We start from the raw sequence: 26,439 nt of genomic DNA on the forward strand, positions 1-26,439 counted from the left end.
CAAAGACACCCATATCAGGTTCCTGCTCATTGACTATAGCTCCACCTTCAACACCATTATCCCCTCCAGACTGATCTTAACACTGTGTGACCTTGGTCTCGGCTCCATCCTCTGCAACTGGCTCCTTGGCATTCCGAACCATAAGCCGCAGTTAGTGAGGATAGGTAACTGCACTTCCACAACAACAATGAATGTTGGAGGCATCCTCAGCCCCCTCCTGTACTCCCGGTACACCCACATCTGTGTTGTCAAATTTCAAATGAAAGCCTTCTACAAATTCGCTGACATCACCACCATAGCAGGATGGATGTCTAATGTCGAATCGATATCTAGCGAGTAGGGAGATAGAGGATTTGATGATGTGGTGCAGTGAAAACAATCTGTCTCTCAACGTCAGAAAGCTGAAGAACTGATCACTGACTTCAGGAAAAAAAGGAGAACATACCCCATTTACAACAACGGAATGGAGGTTGAGTGTAAAGAGCATCAACCACATTGGAGTGACCATTACTGACCTGTCCTGGACTTCTCACATAAATGACACAGTCAAGGAGGCACAACAACACCACCACCTCTTCCTCAAGCGGCTCAGGAAATTTGGCACGTCCATAAGGTCAGTCACCAACTTCTACGGATGCACCATTGAAATCATGCTGGCTGGGTGCATAACGGCCTGGTATGGCAACTGCCCTGCCCAGGGCCATCAGAAACTACAGAAAGTTGTGTGCACAACCCGGACCATCACGGAAGCCAACCTTCCATCCATGGACTCTATTTACACAGCTTACTGCCGCGGAAAGGTGGCCAAAATCATCAAAGACTCATTGCACCCCGGTAATGGTCTCCTACAATCACTTCTGTCAGGCAGAAGATACAGATGCTTGAACACATGCACAAGCAGGTTCAGCAACAGCTTTTTACCCACCAATATCAGACTGTTGAATGGTCTGAAGCCTCAAATAATGTAATCTGTATAACCTTTGAATTTTTTTTTTAATACCTACTTTGCTTACTGTGATCTGCCTGTACTGCTCGTAAACGAAGCTTTTCATGGCGTTTTGGTATGTGTGACAATAAAATCAAATGAGGGAATAGTAATACTTGGTCTGCATGGGTAGCGCTTCAGATCATTTTAGTGCCTACTTTGAGGAGTGTTGATGTGGTGGATTGTAGGAGAGGTTGAATGTTCCTAAGGAAATAGACTTTTGGGGAACTAACATAAAAAGGAAACCTGTTTTTCAAAGTGTACTGTGATCTGAATTAATTGTAAGAGCATATCTCTGAAATGACCATGAAACTTAAAATGCATTGTCAATTTAATTTCCGGTATGCCAATACATCTGGATTCAAGTTGCACTTATTGAATGAAACTTTTCTACAAAACTATAAAGCTAAAAAACTATAATTGCATATACTGCCCCAGATATGAATAACAAATATATGCTGTGTCTTTTAAATAGAAGAATAGGTTTATTGTGTCTTAGAAATGAGCTTGGAGTACATGATCAATGACGAGAAGTGCACACAACTTGTTGCTGACCTTTGTCTGAAAACTAAGGTTAAGCAGCCTTTAAAGCATTGATTTATTTTCTTAACTGTACCTCTACAATGGCCTACTTCATTCAAAAGAATTAAGACTGGGCTACAAATGTGCGCTTTTCATGAGATGTGAGCATCACCAGTAAAGATAAAAGCAAACAGCTTGAGAACTTGCTGCTGGTTGCCCCAAAAACTCTTTTCAGTGGAGATGTTAATATATTGGTAATGTAACTATGTTAGTAATCTAGAGGCCAGGCCAATGATATTGGAGAAATGGGTTCAAAACCTACCACAGCAGCTGATAGAATTTAGTTAATTTTGAAAAATGGAATGTTACGTTGGTTTTTGTAATGATGGCCTTGAATATCTCGCATCAATTATTGCAAAACCCTATTTTGTTTGCTAATGTCCTTTTGGGAAAGGAAATCTTTCATTCTTAATCTTTATTAGTCCCATTTGCCAGCATTTGCCCCATATCCCTCTAAACCCATCCAGAATCCTTTTGAATGTTGCAATAGCCCCATGCTGCAGCCCTTCCTCTAGCAGCTCATTCCATACACGCACCACCCTCTGTGAGAAAAGTTGTCCCTTAGGTCCCTTTTAAAATCTTTCCCATCTCACCTTAAACCTACGGCGTCTGGTCTCGAACACCAACCACCACCCCAGTTTTTAAAAAAAAAACCCCTGTGGAAAAGACCTTGCCTATTCACCCTATCCATGTCCCTCATGATTTTACAAACATCTGTAAGGCGACTCCTCCACCTCCAGTGCTCCAGAGAAAATAGCCCCAGTCCGTTCAACCTCTCCAAAGCTCAAACCCAAACCTTGGCACATCCTTGTAAATCTTTTCTGAACCCTTTCAAGTTTCACAACATCCTTCCTTGAGGCCAGAATTGGATGCAGTGTTCCAAAAGTGGCCAAATGTCCTATATAACTGCAACGTGACCCCCAAAAAGCACTGTCCAATAAAGGCAAGCGTACCAAACATCACCTTCACTATCCTATCTACCTGTGACTCTACTTTCAAGGAACTATGAACTTGAAATTCTATTTGTTCAGTGATACTTCCGAGGACTTTACCATTCCCAGACACAAAACTGGCAATATAAATATGGAAACGTTGTAATACCAACACTCAAGATTTCCTTCTCAGTCGTGGAATATTTTTGTTGATGAATACTCAGTTTTCAGGAAAAATGTCCTATAGGTCGGTCTATCTTTTCATCGTCTTTTAAGGGTACAGCACTGACATCACATTACTTGTGTCGATAACAATCTTGAATGGCTTTGCGTAATTAGGTATGGCTAACACTGGGGCAGTGGTTAACACTGCTTTCATGCTGCCAAATGCCTTCTGACAGTCCAGTGACAACTGACATTTTCTCCTTGTCATTAAGCCAGTGAGTGGAGCAACCACATTACTAAAATTTGGCATGAACCTCCAATAAAACCCACTCAATCCCAAGAATCATAATATTGTACTTTGCTGATAGAATGGGAAACTTCCCAATAACTGTTGTTTTCACATTGTGGGGCCATCTGTCCACGTTTGATAACCTGGCCCAGGAACGTGACTTAGGTTTTTGCAAATTCATTCTTTGTCAAGTTTATTACTACGCCTGCCTGTCGAAGTCAATCAAACAGCTCCGTTAGATCTGCAAATGTTCCTTCCATGTGTGACTAAAAGTCATCAGGTCATTACTGTACACCACACAATTGGGTAATCTAGAATAGCACAGTGTGAAGCTGGATGAACACAGCGGGCCAAGCAGCATCAGAGGAGCAAGAAACCTTGGCGTTTCGGGTTGGGACCTTTTCTTCAGAAATGTCAAGCTTTCCTGCTCCTCTGATGCTGCTTGGCCTGCTGAGTTCATCCAGCTTCACACTGTGTTATTTTAGATTCTCCAGCATCGGCAGTTCCTAGTATCTCTGGGTAATCTGGAAATGACCTTTATTTGGTTAGCCTTTGAAATGTGGCTGGCACGTTTCAAAACCGCATGGTATAACCCATTTGGTGTTACGAAAGCCCAAATTGTCTTTGCTCTTTTGGATGAAGGTAACTGCCTGTGTCCTCTGAGTAAGTCCAACTCAGAAATATAATTTGCTTGTCCTACCTTCTTGATACAGTCTTCCAAACGTAAAATAGGATATGAATCAGACTTTGTAACAGATTGACTTTGCAGTAGTCTACGTGCAGTCATTAGGTACCGTCTGGTTTTGGCACCATTACTATGGGTGAGCTCCAGTTTCTGCAACTTACTTTGTCTTGTCTTTGAGCATGTGTTCAATTGCTTGTTCAACCTCTGCCAACTTTTAAGGGTTAAGTCTAGAAGGATGTGGTTTAGTTGGAACAGCATTTCCTATATCTACATTGTGCATATATAAATTAGCCCTTCCCATCTTGTTCCATACGTCTCCCCATGCAACGGTAATAACTCTTCTAGGTCACTTCGATTTTCCTCTGAAGGTAACTCAATTATGTATCTCAATTTATTTTGAGGAATGTCCTATTCAGAATTCTTTGAATTTGGTTCTTCACCGTGTTGAAACCAAAAACACATCCTCCGTTTGCTTTCCTTCCCTGTCAAAATACCTTCTGAGCATATTCACGTGACATGGTCTGAGAGTTTTCTTTCGAGAGCTCTGATCAAATAATTCACGTCATTCAATCTACCTTTGATAAAATCCACTTTGCTTTTAAATATTTACTGCAGTAACTCTGTCTCCATGAGCAAAATTGTGAATTTTTGACTTAGTCTGCTTCCTGTTTTTAATCTTTCTGTTGTAATTCAATTAATTTCTTTGAACGAAAAATATCCACTTTGTCCTCCACCTGTTCTTGTTTTGTCTCAGCCATTCGATCAAGCATGGTATCTGATAATTCTGCTTCAACTTCCATATCTTTATTCTTTGATTTGTCTTCCTACTTCAACCTTCGGCTTTGTGACCATGTTACTCCATAATCGGGGTAAATCCCAGGATATACTTCCTGTAATACTTCAGTTGCCTGTATTATCCAGTGGCTTTTCAACTACAGTAGGCAGCACTCCTACCTGTGATCCAGCTACATCATTACGAAGGACAAATTGTATTCCTGGAGCCAAGAATTCTCCTCCTACCACCACCACTCCACTTTTCACCGGACACTCCAATCTCCATTTACGTAAAGGAGCAGTTCTTCTTGGCTCACTATGAATTCCACATATTACCACTGTTTCTGGCGATAATCCTCATGAATGACATAGCTCTTAAATATTAAAGGATGACATGCTCACTTACCTCTTAAAATTGTATTTCTTTACCTGCTCCTCCTGGCATATGCAAGTAAACCTTACTTCTCAAGTAAATGGTTTAAGAAGATCTGATACAAAACAAAGTTACTGGAAAAGCTCAGCAGGTCTGGCAGCATCTGTGGAGGAGAAAACAGCGTTTCGGGTCTGGTGACCCTTCCTCTTTTGGTTTTTAAGAAGATTGGGTACTTTCTTCAGAACCAACCCCTGACCAGGCTGTACATTCTGCTGCAGCTTTTGAGCTTCCACTCTGCTTTCCCTTATAATTTCAACAAAATTCACTGGCTTATCCTGTTTTCCTACATCTGTCTTTCCAGTGTTTTCTCTAAACCATCAACACTGCAACTTCATGTGGCTCACTTTGTTGTGATAAAAACACCTGAATTTGTTTGCTACATTTTCCCCTTCAGAGGTTTCCTTCTTACCCTGTTCTAAACTATCCTTATTATTTTCAATGAGATCTACTTTTCCCTTACCACCTGAGGATTCCTCTTTCCCAATTTCTATCTCCCTCGGATTGAAACTGATATCGGAAGCCAAAAATTGATTTATGAACCAACTCAGTCATCAGCCATTTCAACTGTTAATCTTGGTGTTTTAATTCCCTGCTGTTCAACATGAGTTCTCACTATTTCTGGAAGTGAATCTTTAAAATCTTCAAATTCTCACTGAGCGTCATATGGTTGATCGATTTTTAATGTCCTTATTCATCTATCAGAATTACTTTGATTCCATCAAACTCAATGTTCATTTGATCAGGGTCCCTCCTTGGATTCCTGAGAGGTTGTCTGTAGGCTTTTGACAGTGGCTGATACGCACGTAAGATAGCTTTCTTCATCACCTCGTACTCCCCAGATAACCACCTGTGATAGTGATGCAAATACCTCACTAGCTTCTACCCACCAACTTTGTTTGGATTAACAAAACCCATGTGGTCACCGGTCACTTCATTTGCTTAGCCACTTCCTCAAATGAAATGAAAAAGGCTTCTACATCCTTCTTGTCCACTTTAAGCAATGCTTGTATGTATTTAAACAGATCCTCATCAGGCCTTTGGCTGTGGTCGGTTTGTTCATCATCATTATCCTCCTTGTTAAACCTACCTTCTACCTTTTTAAGTCGACCATCCTGTCTAATTGGCACATCCTGGAGTTCAAACTCGCTCGCTCTCCCTTTTATACTTCTCTCTTTTGCTAGGGCCTTCCTTTCCCCTTTGCTTTTAATTGTAATTCACGCTATTTCATTTCCTTTTCCTGTTCAAGCTGCTTCATCTGCAATTGAATTTTTACCATTTCCAACAATTCTGATGGCATTTCCAGCAAACTTAAATATCAAGCTGTTGCTGTAATTACCTCCCCTTGCCTCACTGACCAAGACAACCCCAACTCCAGCTTGTCTGCCAATTCCAACAGCTTTACGTTGCTCACTTATTGTAAAACTACCAAAGCCACTCCTTCCACCCCCAGAAAACTTTGTGACTGAAGACCCATTATGGACAAGGCACGTCCACTTTAAATCAACCGAATTCAACACTCGAAACAAAAGACACTAACACCATCCACTCTTGAGTCCGACAATCCTAAACCCAAAATATAATTATGGAATTTTATCCCACCACCTGCCCCTAATTTATGGACCGGACCGTACACACTCAAAGCATTTTAAAAATGGAGCCTAGATCCTAACATTTTCTCTCTTTAAAGGTAGATGTGAAGTGTCATGTTCCAGATGCAATGTGACTGGTCAAACTAGTCAATGTTAAGCAAAATGCAATTTATTTAAACACTATATATAGTTAAAATACAAACAAAAACTGTAGGTAATCTAACCTAATCTAAAAGAAAGGGGAATTTGGAATAACTTAACTGCTGGAAAACTTAACTGAGTAATAGTTAATTAGTAATATGTACTGTATCTGTTACAATATATTAACGTCCTGTACACACACCCCTTGGCAAAAAGGTAAGTTCAGCTACAGATTCTTACAGGCAGCCCCTCAGTCCAGGAGGAAACAACGCCCTGAGAAATTTCAGGGAAGGTAGCAGCTCAGAATCTTTTACTAAATATTTCAACCTTTCTGGGATCCAAACAGCTCTGACTGCTACAGCGAAAACAAACTAGAAGCCCTGATCTGAGTTGGCCACTCCCCTTCCATTGTTACAACTGTCACCAGGCTATTGACTTAATCGGTCTCCAGTAACCACTTCGGCGCCTCTGTCTTTACAACTTCTCTTCAAAAAAAACCTGGGACAAAATAACCTTTTTAAAGCGATATCTTGTCACAACAGACAATTTATTAATAGGTAATAGTTGCTGACCTTGCCTGTGGTATCCACATATCACAAAAGAGCAGAGTGAAAAAAATCCTTTGCAAGTCTAAGGTTGCACCTTTGCTGGCCATTCGTGCTTTCACTTCCTCATTTGTAGCTCCTCATTTAAGCATTATGCTCCTGCACTCTGGACTTCTGTCTTCAATTCACTTTACTTTGTCACATCACTTTTGCAATTTCAAAACTTCAAATATGTCTTGCAGCCTTTTCACTCACTCTGCATCTTTGTCCTTACGGTTTTTTAAAACTTTTTCTCCCCTGCTGAGCACCTACTGTTTTGCTGTCCTTACGGTCAACGCTTTGAGATGTATTCCTGCATGCAAAGAAAGTCATAAAATCCAAGTTACTATTGTTGGTGACTAGGAATTTCCACATCTGTCTTTGGTGCTAAATTGAAAGAAGCCCATAGAGATTAGAGTGATAGATTGGGAGTATCCTGCAGAAACGTGGGGCAATTGTCTGTTTCGATATGACCATGCACCAAAGTCAGCTTTTTGAGTGCAATGTTATTGGTCAGTATAAAATAACTTTTTAAAAAAAATTATCCTCAGTTGTCTTAATCTGTGGTAACTACTTTGGAACTTTTGATTAAAATTGACATCTGTTATGGTTGTTCCCACCTACTTCCCATAAAGATGTTGTGTATGTTTGAATGATTTCCACTGTTGAGGGGTGAAATTTTTATTTACCAAGGTAGTTTTTTTATTTGAAGTCGTATTTTCAGCTGAGGTATTAAGCTATCCAGTTTTATTTTCCCAAGTCTTTTAACTTGCAGTTTTTGGGCTCGAAGCAGTATAGGTTTAGCTTGTGCTGCAAGATATGTCCGGAGGCATCAGTTTCAGAATTACTCATCTGCAGGCCATGTGACATTGTGGTATTTGGCCTTTTCCTGTGAGCTGGAGATGAGGGAAAAGTAGAACTTCCCACCCTGTTGAAGTTCTTTTGAGATGTTCATTTGTGCAAACAACAATGAAGTAACAAATCTTATTAATGTTTTCTATATTAGAATAACGCTTTGAACCATTGAGATGGACAATACATGTGCCATGAGAGAATATAGTAGTTTAAACATATTCTCTCAATTTGTTTGAGAATTTCCTGTAGTGCTTTCCTGTTCCTATAAAATATAGTCATGAAAAGTTCTCATTGTGCAATAGTGTTCTTTTTTGCATTACGCTGTTTTCTGCAATAAGTAGCAGAAGCAATGTAAGCATTTGTTCACGTGACAGCAGAACATGAAGACTGTCAATGGCTGGCAATAACTCTGTTAGTTGTTCACTTGAATCCTCCTTTTCTTTGCTTCCAGGCAATGTTAATGCAACATTTACTTGACAATTGCTTTTGAGGCTACTGGAAACAGTACAGCTTAATTTTTTTTTCTGTACAATTTTCCATGTTGATTGTATATTATATCTTTTGAATTTTTTATTAAACTTGCTAAAAGACCATAAGGGCAAAACATGGGAATCACCTGCCTGACACATTGTCTATTAGCACAACATTCTTGTTCTTGCTGACCTCTACTGGTGTCATGTCACAAGCAAATTGTGTTCAAACCTTTCTTCAAATGTTACCATTGTCCCATCCCATACTATTTCTGCAATGTTTTCCAGGAAGTATCTTCAATCCCATAATTTGTTCTCTTGGTTCTAACACACTTCCTGCATCTTCCTCCATTTGTCAGAAGATTTTGGTTGTGGGTATTTCAGATGTTTGTCATACTCTGGATTCTCTTCAGAAACACCTGTTTGTCACTCACCACCTTAAAACATCAAATGAGTATTTGGTCTCCCAGACTTAATTTCGCTTTCCCTTTCTCTGTCTTAGTTCTTCCCTGGAACATTCTTGAAATGTTTGACATGTTAAAGTTACTGTCTTTTGTAGTACAGTTTTCTTGTGGTAATGTTTCCCTTTGTGAATAACAACAATGAGAGAAGAGCTGCTTTACTTGTGCAGGCTTGTTTAATTAGAAAAAAAATTCTTGAGCTGGAAATCTCAAGTTTCATCTGTTCTTTTATTCCTTACTGATGGTAGGAAAGGACATTAACGGTCTGTAACTTCTGCAATTAAGTCATTCAATTGTAATAACCCACTATGGAGAAGTGAAAAAGGAATAAAACTCTGCGTGCCACCCAACATCAAGCTGGGCACTTGAGGTGACAACATATTACGTCCAGTTGACCCTGCAAACTTGTTACTAATTTGCCAAAAGCAGTTGCACAGACTAATTGTACTTGCCTTAACCATATCTTGTAGCCAACATCCCATGTACCTTTATCGCCATCCCTGGCTATATCCTGTTTCACTGATGCAACAAACATGGCAGTGGCACAATACAGTTGGCATTGTTTAGGAAGGAATTGCCCTAGCAGTTATCAAAATTCACACCCGTGAAGTCTCATGGCATCCAGTCAAACATGAGCAAAGAAAATTTCTGTTGATTACCAACTACTGCCTCTCCTGAGATTGGGTGAATCAGGAGTGCTGCATGCTACTTGCCACTTCAGGGTCCTTCATTAGGTGCCTCTGTAGCACCACAATTGGCAGAATTGGCTAAATCCAGATATCTGCCGGGCTGGGGCAAGTAGTGAGAGTTGGAAGCAAGGTGGAAAAACCTGCATGACCGCTCTCTTACCAGTCTACTATTTGCAGTTGCGTCTGACTGTAGCTGTCATGATAGAACTACCACTGTACAGATCCCGAGATAATGGGAACTGCCAGTGCTGGAGAATCTGAGATAATAAGGTGTGCAGCTGGATGAACACAGTGGGCCAAGCAGCATCAGAGGAGCAGGAAAGCTGACATTTCATTTCTTCAAGAAGGGTCCAGACCCGAAACGTCAGCTTTTCTGCTGCTCTGATGCTGCTTGGCCTGCTCTCTTTCCCCCACCTCTACGCCTTGTTATCTCACCTATACAGATCTAGTGGAGAATAAATCCCACTCTCATTCTAAAAAGACTCTGTCATGTTTTGTGGCACCAGCACTGTGCTAAGTAGAGCTAGGGACTCCAGTTGAGATGCTATGGGCTGGTAGGGGATTTGATTGCTCCATTACTGGTGCATTCACACATGGCTTGGTGTGAAATTTAATTATGCTACTCTAAAATACTTTGGGCCGATTTTACAATGGTAATCTTGTTATATCAAAATAAATCTGCGTTCCTATCTTTTTGTTCTGGTACATGGTGAAATTCTTGCTCCATGCCCTGAGGCTAGAAATGAACATCTTTGGTTTAAGTCTTTAGGTGATAACATCATGCTGTATAGGTCAACAGGCTTGTGTAGTAAATAATACTTAGTAATAAACATTCTCTACCCATTTTTTTTTTTGTTTTGCTAAGACACTTTCTGGAATGAGTATTTTCCTGATTTAGTTTCTTTTTGCTACTAGTTGACTGCTGAATTTACATTTGCTGACTTAACAAAACTTTAAAGCCTGCTGGTGAGCTGAAAAATATAGTGTCCTTTAGATGTGTTACTAATTAGTTCTTGATTGGCACAATACTGGTTTTTAGTTTGCTCTTTAATGGTAACTATCTTGTAGATCCAGTAGCTGTTCTGTGGCTGATAGTGTTTCCACACTGTGAGGATTAACTGTTGCCTTTTAGAGCATGCAGTAAAACTGGCACCGTCTTCCAGGAGTATTTGTACAACTCTAGGATGAATTTTAAACTGCTAGCAAAATTTATGCTTCATGCTCTGAAAGTTGTTCCTAACGACAGCTGAAGTGCGGTTTTCAATTTTATCCTGGCTTGGCACAGTAAATAGAAACTTAGAGAAAAAGCAGGAATAGGCCATTCATCCCATTGATCTTACGCCACCATTCTGCATAATAATGTGATCCTCCAGCTCAATATCATGCTACTGTTCTCTCCAACAGCTCTTTGACACCTTTTTAACCTCAGTCTGTTTCTTTTCTTAAATATATTTAGTGACTTGGTTTCCACATTCTTCAGTGGTACAGAATTTCACAGGTCTGCAATTGTGTAATGTCCAGTGTGTTCTTGGTAATTAAAAGTCTGCCTTCTGTGCTAAAGCATTTAAATTAGCAATAAAATTGCCCAAAATACAGTTGCATAATGTAAATAACAGTGCTAAGTTGATGCTTAACTCTTCACACCAAGAAGAGAGACTGCAGTTCATCTTCAGTAAAAGGCTTGGTGGTAGAACTTTACGGCATAATATGCTTTTAACTTTTAATGAGTAAGTGAAGATTGCTGTTGGTAACCTTTTCATCATAAATATCACCAGATAGTCTATGTAGGGTGGAGTGGGTGCAGTAGTCTGAGCAAAGGCTGGTTTGAGAAATGGATCAAGTGACAAGTGTATTTTTTTTGTCTTGTGTGGGTTTGAGGCCTGATTTGAATCTGGTTCTGTTGTAGCTTTAGAATGAATGTACAGGGTACTCAATACTATAACCCAACTCAGGCCTAGTGCACTTGCATGTTATTTCTTTGCTTTTGTACTGAATTTTCCTGTGGTGATTCAACACTAATCATGTTTCCTCCTTGTATCAATTCCTTGAAAATTCCTATATTTGCATTAGAAGATTTCTTGATGCAATTAGAAGCACCAAAGCTGGCTCTGAGAAATCCCTACTACAGATTTAAATGTGTAATCTAGACTGACAATTCACTGCATTAGTGAAGGAGTGCTGTTGTGTTGGCAGTTCCTTGTTTTGGAAATGGTGTTAGCTAAGGCTCCATTTGTCCTCCTGGGTGGACTATAAACGTCCATTTGGCACTGCTGTGGGAGAGTAAGGGAATATTCCTGATGACAAAGTGTGAAGCTGGATGAACACAACAGGCCAAGCAGCATCTCAGGAGCACAATAGGAGCACAGGAGGGAATATTCCTGTTGTCATAGCTAGTGTTCATACCTCAAACCAACAGACCTAAAACACTTCAGTTGGCTGTCTGTTTCATTGCTGCTTCCCTACACTAAAACAGCAACTTCTCTTCATAGATAACAAAGTGTGGGGCTGGATGAACACAGTAGGCCAAGCAGCATCTTAGGTGCTGCTTGACCTGCTGTGTTCATCCAGCCCCACACTTTGTTATCTTGGAACTGCAGATGCTGGAGAATCCCATTATCTCTGATCATAACTTCTCTTCATAAACAGTTTATTGGCTGAAAGGTACTTTGTACAGAAATAACTTTTATAAATGCCTGTCAGATTAGCTTCCGTGTTTGCCTTTTTGACAGGTGACTGCTTCAAAGATACTTCATTGGCCATTAATAACCCTTGTCCAATGCTGAATGGTGATCTAAGTCCAGGTTGTTTCTGCACCTTGGGGCTTAAAACCCAGCCTTTTCTTCTTATTACTTGGACATTAATTTCGTTAATTTTGACTGTTTCCTGCTAAATTCCTGGATTCTTTCGGGTGGCAAATTGTTTCAGCAAAAGATATTTTGTACTGATTACTGGGGGGGAAGACATTCTGAGATCAGCTGTTGTACCACACGTACATCACGTGGTGAAACACAGTGTTTGCTAGACTTGGCTTGCAAGATTGAATAGTACATATGCAGTTCTCTTGAACCGAGTTTTGGCAAGAAATGGTGACTACAGTTTAGGTTTTTATTGAACAAAACAGACTGTGAAAACAACATTCTTTGTCTTGCAGCAATGAAAATCAGTGTTTAATATCTAGTTAGATATGGATCCAGGATAGCAATATGCTGTTAGTCATCGCAGTTGACCTTTTAAGACTGAAATAATTAATGAAAGGCTGATTTACTTAGTATACAATTGCAGATTTTACGATTTTTTCCAACAATGTTTACTAATTCATCTCAATAGTAGTAGAAACTTGACTGGAGTTAGTGCTAAACATAGGTTTTTTTAAAACAAATCGTTAAAGCGTATTGGTGAGCTGAAAAATCTGGTATCCTTTTAGATGTGTAATTAATTAGTTCTTGTTTAGCATAATGCTGGTTTTTAATTTGCTCTTAATGGTGAGCTTTAGTGGTCATACTTCTCTTTTAGTTGACCTGAATTTTTATCAAACCTAATTTCAGTTTCAAAAAGTACTTAGCAGGTCAGATAGCATCTGTGGCAAGAAAAACAAAGTTTCAGGCCACTAACAATTTGTCAGATCTGTTCCAATGAAACATCATTTGACCTGAAACGTTTACTCTCTTCCTGTATCTGCACAGTTCATGTCTGATCGGAGTACAGCAAGTTTTCGATTAACTAGTTATGCAACTAGGACTGGGCCAGTTGATCAAATAATATTTTAGATAATCAAGAGGTGTGCATAACCACAGCAAACCCTTATCAAGCAAAGCTTCGAGACATGAACACACATTAAAAAAAATGTGTAAAAGCGATGATTTTAAGAGGCTTGTCAATGTCATTGAAACACACAGCAAATATTAGAAATGTAGTGCGGGGAGTGAGTATGCACATCACTGTCATACTTTATTTTTAGCATAAATTCTCAGACATCATGGTCGAATGTGGTATTTGAGGTATTGTTTTTGCCAGTTTGTCAACAGTGCTGGTTGTTAAGGTTCCAGTTAAAACAAAGTTTACTGGACTTCCAGTGCATGCAATATTCACATTCCAATTTTAACTTTGATTTCACTTAATATGCCTTACTTTGTTCAATTTGAGTTGCATATAATTTCTTCTTTTGTAAAGAGGTAAAATCTTGTCAGAGTTGTAATTATTGAAAGAAAGTTTCAATAGGCTGCATTTGCTGACATCTAGGAGTAAGTAGTAGCAAAATATGATTTAAATTGAAAGTGTTAAAAAATGTTAACACCTGAAAATATTCTTTTTAAAAATTGTAGTATAGAGAAGAGGAACAAAACTGTTAACATTGAATTAATTTAAATTTAATCTTATTTTGATTTATTTTCAATTTTTAAAGATGAGATTTGTGTTGAGCATGAGCACGAGTATGTGCAAAATGTAGCTGAACATGCCCAGTCAGAATTTATCATGAATACCATGTGGTATGTACCAGGCACTTTGGCACTAAGTGAATGTTAACATTTACTAACCATCAAAAATATGTATTTTCCGTGCCATAGACCACAAATACCAATTGCATCATATAAATTGATTTAATGTCTCCATAAAATAGGCAATAAACATATCAACCAATGGAAGGTTCATGTCTTGTGAGATTGCAAGGACCTGTAGAGGCTGATATTGAAGTGAGAGAAGTATAATGCCCTTGGTCATTGTAGAAGTGAAGTTGGGCAATTTTATGACTAGTGAGAGATCTCTTTTCCATTCACAAAATTGAAGTATTGTTGGCTTGGTTGGCATTTCTTGGCCGTCTGTAATCGCCTTGAGGTCATGGTGAGCTGCTGCCTTGAACCACTGCTGTCTGTTCTGAAGGCACTATGGAAGTATACAGACCTGTCAGTGAAACAAGGGGAAGATTGAGTTAAATGCCTTAAGAATGAAAATGTAGGTTCCAGATGCAGTAACATGAATAGGCTCAACAGTTTTGTCTTCTCGCTCATTATTGATAAATGCAAGTAAAAGCAGGGTCACTGTCTCCTTATTAAAGATATATTTTGGCTTCACGCTTCCAAGGTAATGCTGAAATGTCTTTTAGTATCAGAGGAAGAAATGAGAAGCTAAAGTATTTTCTTGTCGTGATAATGCTGCTAGGTGCTGTAAATAGTTTAAATCCCTAGTGTGTATTTCTTTCCAGAGAGGAATTCCCTTTAGATCTGAGATTCAGATATCGTCTTGCTTATTTCTTTAAAATACTTTTTGAATAATATGTCCTGTGTTTCTCAGAGAAAACATGGATGGCATGAGGGTTTTTAAAGGCATGTTGAGACATGACCTGGAGAAGCTGATTGTTCCTTCACCAAGATAAAGCTCCTGGGAAAAATGGTAATTGTGGATTAGTTAAAACCAGGCATGCTCAAGGGCCCAGAATTAAACGAGTGCAGGTATCTTGAAGAGTCATGAAGCTGAAGGACATTACAAAAATAATTAAAACCATGGATGAATTTGACCTGATAAGAGTGTAGTTGATTGAGCCATGAGGGTAATCTGTGTGAATGGGAATTAGTGCAGGCTAGTACACTATTCAGCAGTAAAGGTTTGAATAAGCTTGGGCTTGCAGTGAATGGAACAGTGAAGGCTGGCAACTGGATGTTAGAATAGTCAGATCTGGCATGAGGACTGAGCAATCAAGGTGGACTGGAGTTGAGGTATGTTGCAGAGGTGGCGTTTGACCATCTGTGTAGTACATTTATGTACTAGGTAGTATATCAGGTCATGAGGAATACTAATGTACTCAGTTTGAGGAGATTAGAAGGATTGAAATAGTGATCAGAAAATAGCATTTGTGATGGAACAAATATCTATAGCTAACCATTGACGAGAAACTAAATAACACTATCTGTGCAATTGCTGTTGTTACAAGAGCAGGTTAAAGGACAGGCACCATATTAATACATCTCCTGACGCCCAAAGCTATTCAACCATTGACAAGACACATGTCAGGAGTATGATGGAATACTTGCTTGCCTGGCTGAGTGCTGTTCTGACAGCATTCAAGACATTATCCAGGACAAAGAAGCTCTCTTGATTGATACTACATCCACTCTCCCTCTACTCCAGCAGCAATACTCAGCTGCATTGTGTACCAAGTACAAGCCACCAACATTCCTTGGATCATGCCTTCGAAATCCACAACCACTACCACCAAGAAAGAAGAGGACAGCAGATTTGTACATCACCTATGAGTCCTCCTTCAAGCCACTTGCAACCCTGACTTGAAAGCATGTTGTTGCTTCAGCGTTACTGGGTTAATATCCTGGAACTCTAGCCTAAACAACAGTATTGGAGCACCTCCACCCAATTCGCTGCAGGAATTCAAGAAAGCAGCTCACTTCCATCTTGTCAAGGGCACAGCCGGTGATGTCTGCATCTTGTGAATGAATGGAAACAAAATATTCTAAAGATTTCATCTTGCAATTTTTTAAGATGACTGTATAGTTTATCCCTTTCTACTGGTCTGTGTTTTGGACTAGACTAAATCTGTAAACATATTAAGAACGTAGCCTAGACCCTAACTCTTTCTTATTTTAAAGGTCACTCTAAGATGTTGTTATAGATGCAGTTCCATTGGTCAAACTACCAATCTTGAAGTAAAACAGACTTTATTCATGCACTCTCGTTTAAAACAAAACAAAAAAAAATTTAAGTAACAACTCTATTGGAAAAGTTAACAGAATAATGAATTGTTTAACAACTAAATTACAACTGTTTCAATATAGTAACGTCCCATAAACCCACCCTTAGCAAAGACAAATTCGGTAAAATAGATTGTCTCACTTGCAGTTCTAGCAGCAGCTGGAGAACCTCTAGCTTTTAGCTGTAACAGAGAAGAAAATCAATTTCTACATCCAGCTTCAAGACCCCAGTAGCAACTGCTACTGAAAGCTAAAACAAAATATTCTGGCTCTAGGGGAGCTTGACCCTACCCAATTCAGGCTGCTTCTGTTTTTCCAAGTTTTTTTTTATAAAAAAGAAACCGAGGGTTTCACAAACTGTTCACTGGCTTTGAAGCAGGCTGCTCGGTATCTCTATCTAAATCTTTATTCTTTTAAAAAAAACCAAGGACAAAACTCACTACTTACAGCTAGATTATCATCACATGATTCATTTACAGGATGTGGGTGTTGCCGGCATTTATTGCCCATTCTTTCACATTGAAGGTGATGAGCTGCCTTGAACTGCTACATATGCTTACATTTTTGATAAACTATCAAAACAAGGTGTGCAGTTCAAAAATTGTCATCTTTGGAAGCAAATTTGTTGCATTCTGACTTGAACAGTTACAGTTGTGAATTTGGAAATGTGTGATATAGCTGAGAATTCCAGTTTGAGTGAACTGAAGCAAATTTGTGTTTTGTGATATATTCCAGATGGTATGCAGCTGTAATTATTTCAGACTTTCTCCAAACTGAAACCGTCCATATTTATTCAAACTATCAGAAGTTTGGCAGTGGTTTTAGTAATATTTGAGTTTGGAAGTAAAATCCCAATTTTAAAAACATTTGGGTAGAATATCTTGGCAAAAGTAATTGATTTTTAGGTATTTTAAATGCAAGTTTCCATTTTACCTATTTCCTTGAGTTAGGGAGGAGAGAAAAATCAAGTAGAACAGAGTTTGTTACAGGAATATTTTTATCTCTCTGAAATGTGCAAGGCAGATCTTTTTCTTCGGAAGTGATGCCATTTAAAGTTTTAATTCTGAGGACATCTTTTGCTAATATCATTCCAAATGCTTTTCAGTGGAACTGAGGATCTGTCTTCTGTGCTCGCCCAGACGCATGGGTAGCCTGATTTGCCAAGCACTATTTAGTTCTTTCATAATGAAAATGGCACTGGAGTAATTTTCTGTTACTTAATTTAGTTTCCTCCCATTCTCTATCCCCCTGTCTTTTTGTCCACCATCTCTCGTCTCCATTCTGAGTAGCGAGGCTGGTTGGTATGTAGAGTTCATTTCCAGTAATGTAACCCTTTTACATCCATTGTTTCAATGAAAATAAATATTTGATTTCCTTTGTTAGCTCGTTGTAGCAGAGAAATATCTGTATGGACCAAATAGTCAATACTAGATGGGGAAAGAATGAGAATATTGACTCTGTCAGTTACAAAATTGAGAACTATCCGTGAGAATTTTGCCCTATATTGTACAGGTGTGTAAAAGATTATTTCTCATCACCAGTGTGACTTTTCAAGAGTAACTGCAGTATACCTTTCACTACTATTTGATTTTTGTGACAGTCACAACTTCAGTCATAGTGTCTTGTAGTCAGATTTTGGTACCAGTGTTAGAGGTGTTCAGTACAGAATACTTCAAACCTAATGCAGAAAATCGAACGTCTTATCAAAGAGCTGACCTTCCAGTCAGAACGGATTCAAAAGTTGTTTGAAAGAAAATCAGGAGGAGTGTGAAGGAGGAAAAATCTGTTGTTCCATATTTCCAAACTAAATGTGACAATTCTCCGTATCAATCGACTGTATGTTATCGTGTTTTGTGAATAGACGTTGATTATTTTTAAATATTCCACTGAGTTGCTATTTACTTATTCCTTGCTAGCTTTAACTTGTTTGTCACTGCTCGTTATTTGTACATGTGTAAGCATCTAAGCTTCTGAAACTTTCCTTTTTATAAATTTTTTTTAAAAAAAGTCCTTTTGCTTTCATCCTGTAAGAATTGATTTAATTTTCTTGGATTATTTTTGGAGCTCATGAGTCTAAAACCTGGCATCATTTCCACCTGTCGGGCAAACCTTCCCATTACTTATGTTTTCTGAAAAGGCATTGATGACTCTTTTTTAAAAAAAAATCTATACTGCACAGTTTTATACAGTGTTAACCTTTTATGAATGCCAGTCTTGCGTAGAAGGTGCTAAAGTATCCAATCACTGCTGGAACAGTGATAGTTCAAAAGTGCATATATGCTTGTGAAGTGCTTTGGGATATCCTGAAGTTATGAGTTGTTCCATAAATGGAAGTTATTTTTTGTTTCCTAATGTTGTAGTTCTTTTCCTCCACTGATTATACATTTCTTGCTAGCTGGATATTGCACATACACACCATGCAACTTCAGTTTGTAATAAAAATTGCTGCTTAGTTCCGGTGTGTTACATTTCTTCATGTTAAATGTACTTTGGAAGTTCTTCCTAGTTGATCAATTCTCACTTGCTCTCAAGTTGAAAATAGACAACTTGGAGAATATCCCAGTCTTTTCTGTTGGGATGTTGGGAATGCTTCGGTCTTTCTACTTTAAGTAGTTTTTGTTTTCTAGATCACTCAAAATTATTGTGTATATAAAAGTTAAGGATAGACTTTGGTTAACATGAAATTTATGTTTAAGTTAATGAGTATTCATTTTTGTATTGACCTGGCAAATACACAAGGCACTTCTAATATTTTTCAAAGAATCTAAATGAAAATTTGAAGAAAAAAAATTCAGTATGAAAAGATTTGAAATGTAACTCAATTTATGATTGGATTAATTCTTCTCAAAAGAAATTGATTTTAATGGTTTAGTTGAGTAACCGGGAAAATCTTTTTACCTGCACAGCTACTTGGAGACCAGGGCTTAGCTTGAAAATTTCATTTGACTGCCGGTGCTGATGGACTGTGCATGTGAAATAGATCACGGGCAGAGTTTTCACTGTGTTGCCTCGGAGCTGTGATATCTCAGGGAAAAAAAAGAATTCATTATGTGACAGCTTGCAGAGGACTCATACGCTGTAATGTCTTTTGGAGAGATTGTGTAAAGGTGGGTACTTCATTAGTTAGGCAGTTTTTTTAACTCTGTTCTTGTGCTAGTAAAGTATGCTTACTATTCTTGAATAGAGAAATGACAAATTGCGAAGGTGTGTAGCAGAGAAACAAAAATAAAGAAAGTAGCTTTCAAACTTTTCCATAATTTAAGACACTAAATAAAAGCTCTGGTATGAGTTTTTTCTTAGGATACACCTAGGTTTAAATAAATTCAAAATTCCTAACTTACCTCTGAGCAGTGCTATGGAAATACTTTGTGTACAATTCAAAAAATGCACATTTTTTTTATTCTAAGTTATGAATATTTTACACAAATTCAAGTTAACATATACAAAAATCAAAGAGCAGGTTGATACTTTCCATTGCGGGGGGTTCATCGGGTCTGACCCTATAGGTTGAGTTAAAGACTAAACTGTGAAAGCTTTTACAGCAACAAATAATTTTGGATGTGGCTGTGGCAGTGAGAATGAATGAACTTTTGAGCATGTTTCTTAAATTAATACGATAGCAGGAGATCCAAACGAGAGAAAACAGTAATGAAGGTGGAGAATCTTGAGTTTTTGATAGATTGCAGGAATGAGTAGCTGTCAGTTCACGGACATTTACCAGGGCACTATCTCTACTATTAATTTTAATAATACAGGGAAATGGAACGGGATTAAGGTTATAAGAACGACCCTCCTGTGCACCCTGTTTGTTCCTTTCTGCTTTCACTGTCTTGAGCAAGCCAGCCCACACAGAACCATAGGAAAGATAGAGTACAGCAGGGGGCCATTCACCCCATCTCATCCATGTTGACTTGAAGACACCCAGTGCCTTTTCTAATCCATCTTCCTGCATGTGGCCCATAGCCCTGCAGCTTACAGCACTTAAGATACAGATCCAGCTACTTTTCTTTCAGAGTTTAAGGTCTCTGCTGAATTCTAAACACCCACAACCCTGTGCTTTTTTAAAAAAACACATTTTTCCTCACGTTCCTCTGATCATTCTGTCACCTAGCTTGAATCTGTGATCTCTGATTTTGAACTCTCTGCCAAGGGGAACAGGTTCCCCCCATCTACTCTGTCTCTAACCTTCCCAATTATGTAAACCTCCATCATGTTGCCCCTCAGACTTCTCTGTTCCAAAGAAAACAACCCCAATCTCTCCTTGTAGCTACAATTCTGCAGCCATGGCAGCATTCTAGTAACTCTTCTCTGCACTTTATCCCAAGCAATTATGTTCTTCCAGTAATGTGGCAACCTGAACTGTGTATAATACTCTAGCAGTGGTCTTACCCGTATTAAACAGATTCATCATTATATCCCTACTTTTGTGTTCTACGCCTCTGCCAATAAAGGAAAGCATTCTTTACAACCTGGTCGACCTGTGCACTTTCATGTCAAGGTATCTCATTTCAATAATCCCTCTGTTTATAAACATTTATGTTGTTATTCCTTTTATTGTGCGTCCTCCTACAATACATTACCTCTCACTTCTTGTGACTGAACTCCATCTGTCCACCCCTCCAACCCCTGTCTGTCATTTTGGAGCTTCCAGCTATCCTCTAGGCTATTTAATAAACAATGAATATTTGTGTTGTCTGCAAATTTCCCAATTTCAACAAATTACCCTGTATCCCATGGGCTTTTACGTTTTTGACTAGCTGTCCCGTAGGACTTTGCAAATTGCCTTACTAAAGTTCATGTAGACAACCACCCACTGCACTACTGTCATTGAGCCTCCTTGTCACTTCGTCACAGACTTTAATAAAATTTGTCATGCGTGGCCCATGCTTAACAAAGCCATGCTGAGCATCCCCAACTAGCCCATACCTTTCTAAGTGACATTTATTCGATCTCTCAGGATTGATTGTAACAATATTCCCACCACCAAAGTAAGACTAACTGGCCAATAATTGTTTGGTATTTCCTTCATACCCTTTGTAAATAACAAAATCGCATTTGCCTTCCTGCGGTCCTGTGGCAACTCAGCTGTGTCTAGTGAAAATTGCAAAATAATCCTCAGAGCATCTGCTACTTCCTTTCTGACCACCTCTGACATACTGGAGAACAGTCCATGTGGCCCTGGTGACTTACCCGCTTTCAAGGATTTCAACTTTCATGCTACTTGCAGTCTCATTGTAATATATAATAACATATAATAATCTTATGTATTTCACACTCGGTTCACATTCATATTCTTGGATAAGTATATTCACATCACCCTTTGTCTTTGTGAATTAATTTAAAATTCGTCCTATATACTGCACATCTTCCTTCCTTCCTCCTCTGATGGATCCCTATTTTACCTCAACTATCCTTTTTCTCTTTACGTACTAATAAAACATATTTGAGTTTTGCTTTATCTTGCTTGTGTTTTTCCCATGCCCTGTCTTTTGAGTTCCTAATTTCATTTTTTACTTGATCCCTATACCTTCTATACTCCTCTTGGCTATCTGCAGCCTTGAATTTTTTTTTTGTGACTATCATTCATCTTTCTCTGTATTTTTCTAGACAACCACGTGCCCTAGATTAGACAGTACCATCTTTATTTTTGGAGCGGACGTGTCTGCTTGTGCCGTAAAGACCTCAGTTTCTATTGCCTACTACTGTTTATCCTTTTAGCAGCCCTGTCCAGTCCACCTCAGCCAAATCACTACTTCAGTTTTGTAAAATCCTCCCCAATTAAAACTTTTACTCCTGGTTTATTGCTGCACCTTTTCCATAACAATACTAAAGCTAACCAAATTGCAGTCACAGTTGCTCACTGTCACTTCATCCACTTGTCAATATTCATTTCCCAGATCTAAATCCGGAACTTTCTCCTCTTGTTGCAGGATAAATACCTGGGCACAGTGCATGAATATTTCACCCTCAGTGCCCCTTTATTGTTTCCCTTATAAAGTCTCCTAATTATTATTGCCTTCTTATCCCTACAGAGACATGTATACATATGTGTGCTCTTCTCCACGTTTTTCTGTCACCCCTCACTATTTGAGGACTGTAGTATGCTCCTAGTTGTGTGACTGCTCTTTTATTTATTCCTAAGCTGAACACACACAGTTTCATTGGTCAACCTGTTTTGTATATCATACTGTAATTGATTCTTTGACCAAGACTGCTAACCCCCCCTTATTTATTTTTAGTCACCAATTCTATCCTGCCTGAAAGTTCTCTCTCCAGGGATATTGAGCTGCCAAATTTGCCTCTCCTTTAACCAGGTTTCCATTCTAACAACAACATTGTGCAGCCACGAGTTTCTGTGTCCTTAGTTCATCTGCCTTGTTTGTAATACTACTTGCATTGAAGTATAATCAACTCAACTCCATCAAATTCCTCTGCTGGAAGCTTTTTAATTTTTTTCAGTCTTTCCAAGTCTCTGACGACATCACAAATGTTCTAGCACACCCCCCCCCCCCCCCCCCCCCGCCGTTTCCTGATCTGAATCTGACCCATCTAAGCACAAGCATAAGTTCCCATGCCCCCGTCTTAATAGTTTCACCCTCACTAACAGAACTAGCAAAAGCCCCTGCGAGGATATTTGTACCAGCTCTGCCCAGTTACAACCTGTCAGGTTTTTATAGGTGTAGAGCTGGATGAACACAGGTTAGAGAGGTAAAGATGAGCCGGCCTGGTTTTGGGATGCGGTAGGGAGAGGGGAGATTTTGAAGCTTGTGAAGTCCGCATTGATACCACTGGGTTGCAGGGTTCCCAAGTGGAATTTGAGTTGCTGTTCCTGCAACCTTTGGGTTGTATCGTTGTGGCACTGCAGGAGGCCCAGGATGGACATGTTGTCTGTGGAATGGGAGGGGGAGTTGAAATGGTTTGCGACTGGAAGGTGCAGTTGTTTAGTCTGAACTATGTGTAGGTGTTCTGCAGAGCGGTCCCCAAGCCTCCACTTGGCTTCCCCTTTTAAAGGTTCTGTCTTTCCCAGAAGCAGTTCCGGTACCTCCCAAGAATCTAAAAGCCTTCCTGATATTTCCCCAGCCACGCATTCATTTGATGTTATCTTCTTCTTCCTGCTGCAACTAGCAGGTGGCACTGAGAGTGATCCTGAGATTACTGCATTTGAGATCTTGCATTTTAATTAGTTTCCTGACTTCCTATATTCAGCTTTTCAAGTCCTCATTCCTTTGTTTAATTATGTTGTTGGTACCTACGTGTACTATGACCACTGGTTGTTCTTCTCCCTTCAGAATGTTCTGCAGCTGCTCCATGATATCCCTGACCCTGGTACCAGGGAGACACTGTACCATCCCTGATTCACAGCTGTGGCCACAGAAGCACCTGTCTGTACTCTTTTTACTAACGCATCCCTATCCCCATTAACCCACCCCTCATTTTCCTGCCCTTCCATTCAGCCAAAACATCTGTGGTGTAATGAACTTGGCTTATGCTGCATTCCCCTGAGCGACCAAACCTTAGAACATTATCCAAAGCAGTCCAGCTGTTGGAGAAGCAGATTGGATATCATCAGAACTGATGAGTTCCTGAGCTCGATACAATCTTGGTTCAGTCATCTACAAAAGATGCTTAACCCCATCTGCCATGATTCTGCTGTCTGGTGTGCTGTAGTCTTGAACTGTACCTTTGCTAGGTTGACATCTTATTTTTAGGTAAGCCTGTTGCTTGCTTCTGACATACTGTCTCCATTGAAACAGTGTTGGTCCCCAGTCTAGACGTCAGTGATAACATGGGAAATACCAGGCTTTGAATTTACACACTACGGTTGAATACAGTTCTGATGATGCATGGATTTGGTGCAATAAACATGTTTGAAGTTATCCTGTTTCTTGCAGTGACAGTGTTGGAGAACACAATGCAGGGCATCTTCAACGTGTGATTACGCGTAATCACGTTGGTCTTTGTCACGGTGGAGTTCATGAGTTAAGAGGTTGGTAGGGTGGTGGAGAAAAGGTGTTGGTATTCCTTCCCTGTGTTTGAATTGATGACATGAGACATTATGGGATTAATGGTGTTCAGAGTTGATGTTAAGAACAAGTAGAACAACTCTCTTCCGTACACACTGGTGATTCTATCATACTAGTGTGACAGGCCATCCCAAGGGATGGTGATTGTTGTGTCTGACGTGTCAGTAACGTGATTCTCAAAGTATGATGGTTAGGCTATTGTTTGATTAATCTGTGCAGCTCTCCCAATTTTGGCATAAACCTCAGTGTTAGTAAGGAGAACATTGCAGGGTTGGCAGCTGGATTTACTCATGTCTGTGGCTCCTATATCTACGCTGGATGGCCATCTTATTTCTTTCTTGAGACATCATGGTGGTTTTGATATTTACTGAATGGCTAGCTAAGTCATTTCAGAGAAATTTAAGAGTGAACCACATTTTTGCGAGTCTAGAGTCATGCATACAGGGCACACTAGGAAAGGGTGGCAGGTTTTGATGGCCAAATGGAGCACATTCACGAAACAAATCGTTGTTATTTGATCTCTTTTAGACTCTCTTTTCATGCCAGATTTATTCAGTTTGAATTTCTCCATGTGCCGTGATGACATTCAAACCAATGTCCCAGATCGCTGACTGACCAGTGCTGTAACATTACCACTGGCTGCCAGCTCCCCAACTTCCTGAATTTTTTTTGTAGAGTTGTTTTCGATATGGTCTGCGTGTTGTCTTGTGAATTTGACGTTAAAATGTAAACTATGTTTTGGTGACAGAATTTGCAGTTACCAATGTCTCAGGATATCCCACAGGACTTCATAGCTATTGAAACAGTCACTGAAGTAATGTATTGGAATGCAGCATTCCTTTTTGTGCGCAGTAAATCTAAATTAAATTCATATACTCCAATGTACAGGAAGGAAATGTGAAATGGATTTATAAATTTAATTTTTTTTTCTGAATTCCTGGTTATTGTGTAAGAGTACTGATCTAGACCAGTTTATTATTAACCACCCCTATTAATAAGTAAACCTCATTGCTAGTATGCATGAGAGTTTTTCATTGTTTATAGTGCATGGTTTAGGTTGACAAATGAAGATAACACTTGTTGAAACAGTGTAAAGAAATTGCAGGTAAGGGGAAGTATATTACAGGATTTTTTGACTAGCTGACTCGACATTGATGACTCTCCCATCCTGGTGTTTTTTTTCAAGAAAAAGCTGCTTTGTGAAACAATGTCTCTGGTTGGTACCACATGTTAGATTCATATACTGAATGATTTGAAAAACTGTTTTACAGGCCCATCCCTCCTGAGCCTTAGTTGACTGTGGTTTCACTTAAGCTTGAAAAAAGGAGGTATCAATTTGGTAGGTTAAAATGTTTATGCTAATCATACCAATTTCCTTTGCGTTCTTGATTCAGTGCTGTAATTGTAAGTTTGCTGTGACTGAAGTTAACAGGTGAATGTTTCATTGGCTAATAATTCTGCCTGATTTTCAATTGGGCATTAAGCTAATGCACGATTGTTATTAAACTTTGTGAGTTATAGTAGAATAAGCTTGATATTATAGTCTTACATCCTTGAATCTAATGTGTTGGCATAAGACTGTGGGTTATCAACTGATCCTGTCCAATAAAACACATTGTCTGGTCATGGGGTGTTTTGAGTCTTAGTGTCTGACCGTTAGATACATAGGGCAGATTTTAATTCTATAAGTGAATATTGTTGAATTGGATTGAAACTGGGCCCGTAATAAGGTGTACTTGTGACTTCAATTTTGAACAGGAGTACAAAGTGGCTTTTCATTAACATTTATTTCTATTTCCACTTGTTGCTTGTCCTTTGAACCACGATAGCTGTATTTCAAACTTTAGTGCACCAGTGTTATGATGTTACCTGTGTATGTGGGTGTAAGAGAGCCACTGTTCTGGTTTAGTTGGGTTCAAATGCTGCATTCTGAAGGAATAGTCAACATGTCCCTCAGTTATCTTTGCACACGTATATAGATCCAATTGGCTATATGGTTTCGACTGATAAGCTGCTGTTCTGTGAAAAAGGTATATCAACTTAATTTTTGTTTCAATCTTCTTTTTCCACTGTAGAAGTGCAG

At 39.1% G+C, this 26,439-nt stretch overlaps 1 protein-coding gene and 1 long non-coding RNA gene across 10 annotated transcripts in view; one reads left to right on the forward strand and one right to left on the reverse strand.

Annotated features, from left to right (window-relative positions):
* sgms1b (sphingomyelin synthase 1b) overlaps positions 1 to 26,439 on the forward strand; it is a 158,173-nt gene that overhangs the window by 88,066 nt on the left and 43,668 nt on the right. Inside the window, exons 1-2 of one of the 9 annotated variants that reach the window (XM_048551308.2) lie at positions 25,416 to 25,461; positions 25,628 to 25,695. The exons of 4 other annotated variants lie outside the window; for them this stretch is intronic. The gene's annotated coding sequence lies outside the window, so the exon portion shown is untranslated. 4 more of the 9 variants (XM_059653145.1, XM_048551315.2, XM_048551311.1 and 1 more) reach the window with 4 other exon arrangements.
* Positions 14,279 to 16,735, reverse strand: LOC125461931 (uncharacterized). Its single transcript, XR_007249571.1, has 3 exons — positions 16,624 to 16,735; positions 16,475 to 16,514; positions 14,279 to 14,533 (listed from the first exon to the last, which is right to left on the reverse strand). It is a non-coding gene; the product is annotated as an uncharacterized LOC125461931 (long non-coding RNA).

Source organism: Stegostoma tigrinum, chromosome 20 (genome assembly GCF_030684315.1).
Source record: "Stegostoma tigrinum isolate sSteTig4 chromosome 20, sSteTig4.hap1, whole genome shotgun sequence".
In the NCBI taxonomy this organism is placed as follows: domain Eukaryota; kingdom Metazoa; phylum Chordata; class Chondrichthyes; order Orectolobiformes; family Stegostomatidae; genus Stegostoma; species Stegostoma tigrinum.